Below are 10,376 nucleotides of genomic sequence, written 5' to 3' on the forward strand. Positions count from 1 at the left end.
CTCCTTCTTCCTGCCCCCGGGTCCCCTGCGTGCTCTCCCCGGTCCTCCGAGGCCCACCACAGCCACCGGCGTCCACCACACCATCTGCTGCAGGGCCGGCGCCCCGAGCAGCCCCTGGCCTCCTTTGTCTCCCACGCAGCACGCGCTAGCACCTGATAAAGCTCCTGGGCTAACTAAGCGGAACACTCCCCCCAACAACAGAAGTCCATTGTATCCCCCGTGGGTTCCAGCCCCCTCCCAAGCTTCCAATCTAGAAGGCTCCCCCCAGATACCCCATATCTGGAGGGCTGATCTGATTCTGAGGAACAGCTTGTCAGGAATGATATTATGGTTGCCGGGAGAGACTGCTATGGGACCTTGGGGAGTTTCTCTCAGTTGTCATAAAGGAGATGCACATAAAACCATTCTCCACGCTGCGAAGAGCCACAATTAGTATCCGTCTTCAAACCGCTTCTCCAGAAATCACAGCGCCAAGAAGCTGAGAAAGTGGGAGGGGCGGGGGGTGCTGGGAGAGAGGAGGGGGCGTTGTTTCTCTGAGATGAAAGCGACACCTAGTGGTTGCGGGGGGAAATTTAAGGACAAAGCTATTTTATTCTCAGGTGCGATGTTTCTTTATTGAATACTGGCTGCATCACACAAGCTATAAGGGTGAATTTTTTTTTTTTTAAGCCGAATGATATAGGCCTTACCTTTGAGGAGCACATACGTGGATCCTCGAGGCTCCGAGGCCAAAGGCAAGCCCCCCAACAACTGTCTCTTGCCCCAAGCCCAGTAGAAATGGAAGTTAAGACAGCTCCTTTTTTAACAAGGAGAGATAGTAACTCCAGTTCCAGTTCCCAACACTGGTAGTGAAAAGGAATTTCGTTTTATCTGAGCAAAGAAAAGAAGGATAGAATAGTCAAAAAAGATGACGGGAAACCTGAAAAAAGATATGACTCTACCTTTAGACCAAGTCAACTAGATATTTTTAAGCAACTACACACAGCTTAATGAGAGAAGCAAATCCAAAATGACACAATCTGTGCCAGAATCAGACTTTCAGGACTAGGAGGAATCTCATAAATATATTGTTCAATTCCCTCATTTAATGATAATTGAAACTGAGTCCTAGAGGGGGAAGTCACATAACTTCCTCCCTCAACCCTACTTGACTTTTAATTGCAGAGCAGAGAGTAGAACCAGGTTTGCTGGTCTCCAAGGTGGGCATCTATACAGATTCTGCTGACTCATGGAGCTCACCATATGAAGCTATGCTTAGAGGGTAATCGGCATCAAAGACCCAGATGAGTCTCTCTGGAACACCTGCAGACCCAAATGAGGACCAGTGGCCACTGTTGCCCAGACTCCCAAACAAGTTCAAGTGCGTGATAAGTCATTTCAAGCATCTTCCCTCTCCCCCTTCCTTCTAGCTGGCCACTAATACTAGAAAGTGGAGAAGGGCAGAGAAATAAAAGTTAATCACTTAATGTGTGAAAAGCAGTGAAAGGTTTTTGTTTTGTTTTTCATCGTTGGGGGGGTTGAATATGTAAGATAAATGAGAACATCAGTTACCTATAAATTCCAGTTATCAAAGCGCTCACTGCTTTCACTGATGTGGACAGTAAGACTTTGGCTATATATGGTGACTCCACTGCAACGCATGCAAAGCCTGGGAAATCTAAAGATCCTGCTGGACCCAGTGAGGATCCAACTTTTTCCTCTGTAGGGTTCATAGTGCCTGCCTCTCAGACACCATCTATAATTTCTTCTGGGAAAGGACCAGTCCAAGCAACTCATTTCTGATCCAGAACTAAACTGTGGAGCATCAGATCAGTTAGTTGCTAGAAGCTGCTGTGGTTTCCATGCTTCCCTGCTCCTTAGTAGCAAGAAATCCCGACCTCAGTCACACTTAGGTCAAATGAACCTCAAGGCCCTTGCTCAGTCCTAGAACCACCATAGGATTTGGGCACATGCTGATCCGCATGACAAGCCTTGATGCCACAAACTGACTCCCAGTTCTGCACTGAGCAGTTCTATAACTTACCTGACTGTGCAGCTAACTCTGGACCCTTGGGTTTGCTATACGCCAGGCCATACCTCCAGGTCTGTAACATTCCAGAGAAGCAAAACACCTTCCAGCCTTCTCTCTGCTTAACTAACCCGACTTGCAGAACAAGGCTTTGATTATATGTGATTGTCTCCTGCACACAAGATAGACAGGTCCAAGAGAACTTGACAACAGAGGGCAGAGAACAGACATGGAAAATAAGATTAAATGAGGCCAGAAGAAATACATTTCAAATGCAGCATTTCAATAAGGGAGAAGAGGAAGCAGTGTAAAAAGAGAAACAGTGAAATGTGTTGAAGACAAAGAAAGACTTTACTAAAATTCTGCATTATTTCTTTTAGCCCCAGCGATGGCCAAATAGAATCCTAAAAATAGGTCAAACCTCCATCACTGTTCATGTGGCCCACTCCCCCCAACCAACTTCCCTCTTTCCATATAGCAATGCACAGACTGGTTCTATACCTTAGGTCCAGTTCACCTTCTCACAATATATAGCCTTAAAGAGCTGCTGTTATTGTTTAAAGGGTCAAGTATCTTTACTTTGAATTGACACATTGCTTTCTTTTGTGAGTTAAAGTTTTTCAATTTAAAATATATTCAAATCAGATCTCATGTTCTAACTTATCTGTCTAGATATGGATTCTAAAAGTAAAACTGGTACCATACTCTAAGGGCCAGAAATATAAGTTTTGTGAGAAGACAGTCCAGGAGAGTAGTTTTTCTATGGAAAATTCTTCATAGAGAACCTGTGATTCCTAAGAGGGAATTTCAGAATTCTCAGGAGAATTTATCTTCAAGATGATTCAGGCTCCAGGCAAACGTATTTTTTGCCCATCTTCTCCATCCAAGGTTGGACTAGCACCTCTATGAGTGTCCAGAAAGGTCCCAGTGCCTTCCATGGCTCTTCCTCATGTAACCTGTTTCCCCAGGTATACATACTGCTTCCCTATGTTGCTTTTACCACCCTGCACCATTATTACCAACCTCAGTAATTACTTACCACCCCTGAGGGGCATCTGATAGCACAAAGTCTCAAATATAATATTCTCTGCTACAGTTCCTTCTCCACGCCACTTAAAATTCTACTGTCTTCACAAAATCTTTCACTGAGAAGAAGTGGCAGGTGTTCCCTCACCTTTTAAGTCCTGCTCAATTTACAAATATCTCTCATAAAAAGAAGCAAAGGAAGCATGATCACAGCAGAAATGCGTTCATCACTATTCCATTCTGCTCTGCTTCAGATTTTCTAGAGAAGCCAAAGACTGGAAGAGGAGGAGAAATCTGAAGCAAGATTTGACAAACCTGTACTCTTTTGCGTGGCTGCAATATGTCAATGCAAACAAAAAGAGGTAGTTAGCTGTGGCAGACCGACTGAAAGCAGAAAGACCAGTTAAGAGGCTCCCAGAGAAATCTAACCATGAAATGCTAGGCGCCTCGCCTAGGATGATAGACTAGTAATGGAGAGAGAGAAACAAATGTGAGATAACTTGCAGAGAGAAACAACAGGATTTGGTGGCAGTCTACTGGATCTAGTGGATAAAGAGGAAAGACCACTCAAAGACAAGGGTCAGAGAGGCAAAGGCCGGGCAGAGCGTGTAAATGTGAGAAGCAGCTGGGTGAAGGGTTGCAAACCGTAAGCCCCTGCCCCGTCTTAGGTGGATGCTGCCACTCTGGGATGGAGCCCAGAGTTGCCATTGCTCACATTTTTTTCCTTTGGACTGTTTCAACAGCCTCTGTGACAAATCTCCAGGCCTCCACTCTCACTCCCTCCAATTCACCCTCCACAACGTGTTCAGATGTCAAAGTGACCTTTTGAGACAAAAACCTAATTATGTCACTTCCCTGCTGAAAATCCTTAAATGGTTCCCCGTGAAAACTGTGTTTTTCAAACTGTTATTTTTAGCAGCAAAACCCTTCCTTCAAACAAAAGTCGAAGCATAAAACAGAAAAGAAGCCCAGCTGTAGCAGCTGAGGTAGCCATGGTGGGCCCAGAAACCGGGGCTCCCTGCCCTTAGTGCCTGCTGAGCCCCTGGAGCTCTGGGTGGTACCCTTCAAACAGGGGGAGCACAGAAGGATTCTCCAAGGGGCGTGTCTGCACACTTTCGAGAGAATTCACTTCCAGATACTCATCTTCCATATGTTCTCTTCCCCAAAAATGGATCTGCCCAAGAATGAGCCTGTGCTCCCACAGTCCTTCTCCCTCTTTACACAAGAAAGAAAGGGGCCTGTGCCTATGCCAGATCTTATCATGGTGAACTATTTGACCATGTCAACAGACCATGTCATGCAGAGTGTGAAAACTGCAAGCACCCCAAGCAAAGGGATACATTAACAAAGATGTCGGTGTAGGGAAACTTAAAGAACAATCAAGGTGCCTTAAACTAATGGAGCTTCCTGCCTTTTCCTACCATGTACATACTTCTGGTAAGGGTAAAACTTGGCATCGGAAATCAGGTGGTTAGCCCATGCTGGGATTCTCTACAATCAGCACAGTCAAAGGAGAATATATTAGTGACACATTTTCTTTTAAAAGTAACTGGAGTGCCCTAAAATAATTGAATTGTACTGTGTATAAACTATACTTCAATAACCTGATTTAAACAACAACAAAAAAATGTAGCTGGAAAGTTTTCCAGCCACCAAAAAATTCAAATACACCAAATAAAGACCATAGATAAAAAGTTAAGTAACTTATTTTGTATTCGATGTGCTTTATTCAATAAGATTTTAGTCTACTTTAGCAAATCATCATGAAATATATATTATGATTACCATCAGTCCTCAGCTTATTTCAACTTACAATGTGATTAATATTTTCTATCTCTTATTAACCATTCATAAATTTAAATTTGTGATAATAATGTAAGATTTCAACTTAAAACTATATGAGAAGGTTGTCATTACTTTAAGAAGTTCATGAGCAAAAAAGTTTTGAGCTGTGTGGCTCAAAATAACGTTTTGAAAATCAATGGCCACATGTTGACTCAAGCCTATCAGACCTAAGTTTCCCTCCTTCTAAAAAATATTTTAAATAACAGCACCTTTATTGATTTAAAATAAAAATTCATAGACAACATGACCTATCTATACACATAATTACAAAACACCAAAAGTGTCCTAGCTGTAATATAAAAAAGGAATAAAAGACAATAATTTACAATAATAATAAGTATTTCAATATGTAAATGGTTGGACAGAAAACTTAAGCACTCAGATATTTGTATCTAACTGTAAAAAAATAAGTAAGCTAGGGTTTAAGAAAAGTAACATCAGAAGCCATTACATTAAAAAAAAAAAAAAGCTAAATTAAACACTAGTGTTAGGATAAGTAATATCCTAATGATAAGTCCCTTATCACCTAAGGCCTTCCACCCCTCTTTTTATAACCTTTAATACATTGTTTTTAAAGTAAGCAGTTACTTTCTATCTACCCCACTGGTTGTGTATTCCGGGAAGGAAAGAATTCTATTATGTTTAATCTTTGTACCTCAACACTGGCAATACATTTTAGAGTCAAATAAATGTTTTCTCCATGAATAAACAAGAGTACAGATGAATGGATTTGCTCTATAGGGAAAGGAATATTTCCTCTGAGACTGCAAGGAAAGATGGGACAATGGATTCAAGGATGAATTTAGCGATAAGTTGAACCTATCTGTTGAGCACAGAACTGAGTTGAGTATAAAGGTGACTTCCCACGCTATCACAGCCTTCTTCATCTATGCCACGACAAATGTCTCCTTCCCACCATCACAACAACATGAACAGATTCCAAAACTCTCTGCTCCCTTTTGGTTATGTGAAAACTCAGTCCAGCCCAATTGGTTTAAAACTCCAATCTCAGTGCCAATGTAGAACTCGCCTCCCCCTGTCTTCCAGCCCAAGCTTGAGCCATGGCTTAAGGAACCTGAAGTGGGAGGAGAATATGGTCCCTTCTATGGCTTCTCCAATTCCTTTTCTAGTTCCTTAGAATGTTCTCTAAGAGGGTTCTAGCTCTTCAGGGCTTGGGCGTCAGGAGGAAAACAGAGAAAAGAGATCACTGTCTCCTCAGTTAACAGGGTAGTTATTGCAAACCAATGCTGGCTGTGGACAACAGGCCCATCCAGCCTGTTTTCTGGCAAACATCAAAATGCCAGATCTCTTATGGGGCACTTGTGTGTGTTCTTTACAAAGTCCAGTGAGGCCTCTCCACTGAGTTGCACCTTAATGTAGGCAACCCTGCTCCAAGTCATGTCTTTTAACCCATCTACCTTCAGTCCGGCAGACAGCCTCTTGGATGTGCCACCAGCAAGATGGCGCAAGTCCAGCTATCTTTCTCATCTAATTTCCTTTCCTCTTCTTAGACAATGCAGAGCTGACCAAGTCCACTGTCCAAACACACAGTCTAACCAGGGGATGAGAAATCAGTCTCTCTTTCATGTGGACTCTCTTAGATACCCTCTTGTCTGGCTTGGGGTTGGGGAGGGGAAAGTGCTCCCTGCTGGGTTCCTGACTCCCTCCCTTGAGTCATCTTATATCTTAGATAGACTGGGAATGAGGTGGGTTGATGAGGGACGAGTGGAGTTAGTGGTTGGAGGTATCAGGGCCAATTCTGCTGCCTCTTTGCAATCCCTGGAGAGAGTATTTGACACTAATTATTAATAATTCTATCTAGAATGTGTGGTAATTAGTACTTCCTTGTCCCCATTTTTGAATCCCAGTAATCAATTCTGGGAAAACAGGAAAAAATTAACTCAATATCTTTTACAATATACTGAAGTGAAGGAAAGATTATGTAAAATAAGGAGCTCAACTGCATTTCCACATGAAGAGGCAAGGTCACCTTCTGAGTGAGAGAAAGAACCCGGAGCTGAAGTTTCAGGCAGCACAAAGAAAGAAGGCAGAGGCAGACTTGGGATGAAAGCCATGGACAATTTCTTTCCAATAAAAGAGGGCACAAATGCATATACAATTTTTTTGCATATCATTTCAGGGCTGATTATTAAGACACATACATGCATATATATTTTGATGAGAGCCAGGCTCCAAAAACAACAGGTACGCTATGCTTGACTGCAAAGACTCCATGTAAATAGATGAGTCAGTCATTGTCCTCACACACCTGCTAGGTCCCTAAGAGAGAACAATGGAGTGGTAATGTGATGCCAGCCTCTTCCACCAAAGGACAGCTGAGAACATCTCCCATCAACTATTGAGAGTAAATGAACTGCCTAACAAACAGGGCAGAGAAGAACTCAGTTCTCCAAGTCCCTGCTCAATTCAGTCAATGAGAGGCACTGGCAGAAGACTGGAAGTCAGAAGGAAGCCAGAAGCCAGATTATTTCTTCCGCTTCTCCCTCTGCTTTAGCCAACATCTCCCACAGAAGCGAGGTGTCCCCTGTGGCTTCAGCTCCCCTAAGGTAGGCCCTCCAGAATTCCAGCTTCTAACTTATCCTGGCTTCTTTCAGCCTGGGAGTGACAGAAAATTCCTGCTGTTGCTAATCTCTGGATTGCCTCTCCTTCCCTTTGAATGGCTTCCCAGCTCTTTCTTCATTTTCATAGTAATTCTCTGAATAAAGTTCCTTATGGCTTAAATACTTAGAGTGATTTATGGTCTTCCGGGCTGGACTCTAAATGTGGCAGGGAAACCAAAAATGAATTAATTTACCGATATTGAGAGCAAAAGCCCTGATTCCAAAATTGCTACATTCAAAGTTCACTGCTGTTGATGTAAGTCCAGACTGAGTTATACAGAGGGGTGAATTGATTTTCCTCTTCTCCCAAAAGAACACGAGAAAAAGAATTTGGGCAAAAGACAGAGAAAGGAGCATTATGGACTTTCAAGTTCCCCCAGGATAATAAGGGGAGGGCACTGCTGACAAGGATAAGGACACGGGCATGATTGTTATTTACAATTTAGGATGGGGCAGAGAGGAGCCTTAATCTGCACAGGGACAGATTAAGGCCTTAGGAAACCCAAAACACTGAAAGGTTATGGTACCCTCCCCCCACTCCCCCCCCAAAATAAATAAAATAAAATCAATCCTTTACACATACAATGCATGTGTAAAGAAGTACAATAAATTCAGATTTTTCCATAGTAACTACTTTCAAGTTTAAAATATATATCAAAATCTTCTCCTCCAAATCTGTTCGGTGGCCTTGTTTTGCCAGTGCCGTAAGCACACACTTCGTGTGCCCATTGCGTCGTCCAGTAACAGGCCTGCGCTGCCTGCCCTCTCCGGGGCTCTGGTGGCCAGCATCTCAGGGACCGTGCATGTGCTTCTCTGAGGGTGTGGGCTGCTGGAGGCTAAGTCTCCTGCGGACCCAGGGGTGATGAGAAGGGATTCTTAAATTCGCACGGTCCCAGAGGGAGCTGTAGGCTTTAGAAGGGAAGGCGAGCTGGTGCGCCAACCCCAGGAGACCTTCCTGGAAGAGCAAGGGGATGCGCAGGGTTCACCTGCTGGTGGTGCAGTACGCAATGGCTGCGTCTCCAAGGGCTTTTCCATGTGTGGAAAAGGCAAGTACACCATCTATCGAAACCACCGCTGACCATCATGTTCTTTGAACCAATTGTGGGGACGGAGAGAACAAGACAAGCTGTTGCAGAGAGAGGAAATGACCAAGATGAGGCAAATAACAAGGACACTAGCCTCTTCTACAAATGCCTGGCTGTGTACAAATTATGAAAGATGGAACCAAACAGGGAACAGGCCGAAAGCCCAGACATGGTGCCTTGAATGGGACAGGGAGTTATGAATCTTAGTTTACACACACAGACACACACCCACTGGATTGGACCAAATATGATTGAAAGGTACAGTATCACCGGGGGAAAATATCAGTTCTAAAAGCAAAAGTTAAAATTTCTGCACTTCCAACTCTGGCTGTGCAATCTGTATCAATTACATATTTATGGTTTTAGCTGATGCCAGAGGTTGATAATTCCTAGATCTCCAATTTTACTTGCCTTTATATGGTTCCTGCTGCCGTGAATACCTTCACTCCCATACGCTATATTGTATATTCAAATCCTAACCATTCTTCAAGGCCTGGTTCCAATGCTGCCTTCCTTCTGTTAGAGAATTGTCTTTCGCCTGAACCCTTACGGTGCTTTATCTGCATCTCCTCAGTGAAGGCTTTCACTTCCTGCCTGTATTAGGGTAATATGGGTGCTTCTCATCCCTCCTGCCAGGCAGTAAGCTACTTAAAAACAGAAGACATGTTTTATTCATCTTTGGATCCCCTTAGCACCTACAGTATTTGTTGATGGAAAGAACACTATCTTTCAGAGTCTTGATGATTACTCCCAGAATGATAAATTTGAAAACTCCTTCTAAAGTCTACTTTTGAAGCTGCCCTCAATCAGTCTGAGAGTCACACAGAAAATCAATCTCACTAATAACTATTACTAGTATTTCTTTTGTGCCTATGCTAACTACTGTGCCATGAGTGTTGCATCTAATATGTTATTTAATCTGCCTAACAACTCTCTATAGTCTCCACTTGGTAAAGATGCTGAGACCTAGAGAAGTCAACCAAAACTACTGCCCCAAACTACCCACTTTCTAAGTGACAGAACAGGGATATGACCACTTCAGAGTCACATCTACATTCAGTTAAAAACAGTAGCACTCAGATGATCATTCACTTCATTAAGCCAATTTAGAATAATTTTTAGCTTTTTTGATAAAATTTATCTTCAAAGAGTCATTATTTACCACATATGTATACATATATAATTTTAAAGTGGCTATAAAATAAAAATGAAGAACTATTTTTTACCTATAAAAATGTTTTAGAAATAATAATACCTAATGTTAGCAACTGTGCAGGAAAATAACATTCTCATATACTGCTAGTGAAGTGCAATCTGGTACAACTTTAGAAAGCAACTTGGCAATCTCCATCAAAAGCTTTTAAAATATTTTCATTAAATATTTTATGAATATTTAAATATTTATTTAAATACAAATGAAAAACAGTTTCATTAAAAATAGACACACACACAGAGCAGAAGAAACCTAAAATGACATAAATAAAAAATGTTGGGAATGGCTCTCTTTGGGGATAGTATGGGTTAGAATTTTATATTTAACAGTATCTTCAATGATTATGTGTTACTTTTGTAATAAAAAATATGAGGATGTTTTCTCTTTTAAAAGGTATCACAAGCAAGTTTTGAAAGTATTTTTTCACCATTGGTACACTTTACTCCTCAGGACATTACAGGTCAGTCTCCAGCAGAGCGGGTCAGGTCTGTTTCTGCAGCAAGTGTGCACCTTGGAAATCGTGAGGCTGTGTCTCTCTCGGGAAGGGTTGAGGGGGACTGAGTGACTGAAGGTGAGGG

The sequence above is a fragment of the Pteronotus mesoamericanus genome, unplaced genomic scaffold, assembly GCF_021234165.1.
Source record: "Pteronotus mesoamericanus isolate MK-2021 breed Mesoamerican mustached bat unplaced genomic scaffold, CSHL_Meso_final contig_78, whole genome shotgun sequence".
NCBI lineage: Eukaryota > Metazoa > Chordata > Mammalia > Chiroptera > Mormoopidae > Pteronotus > Pteronotus mesoamericanus.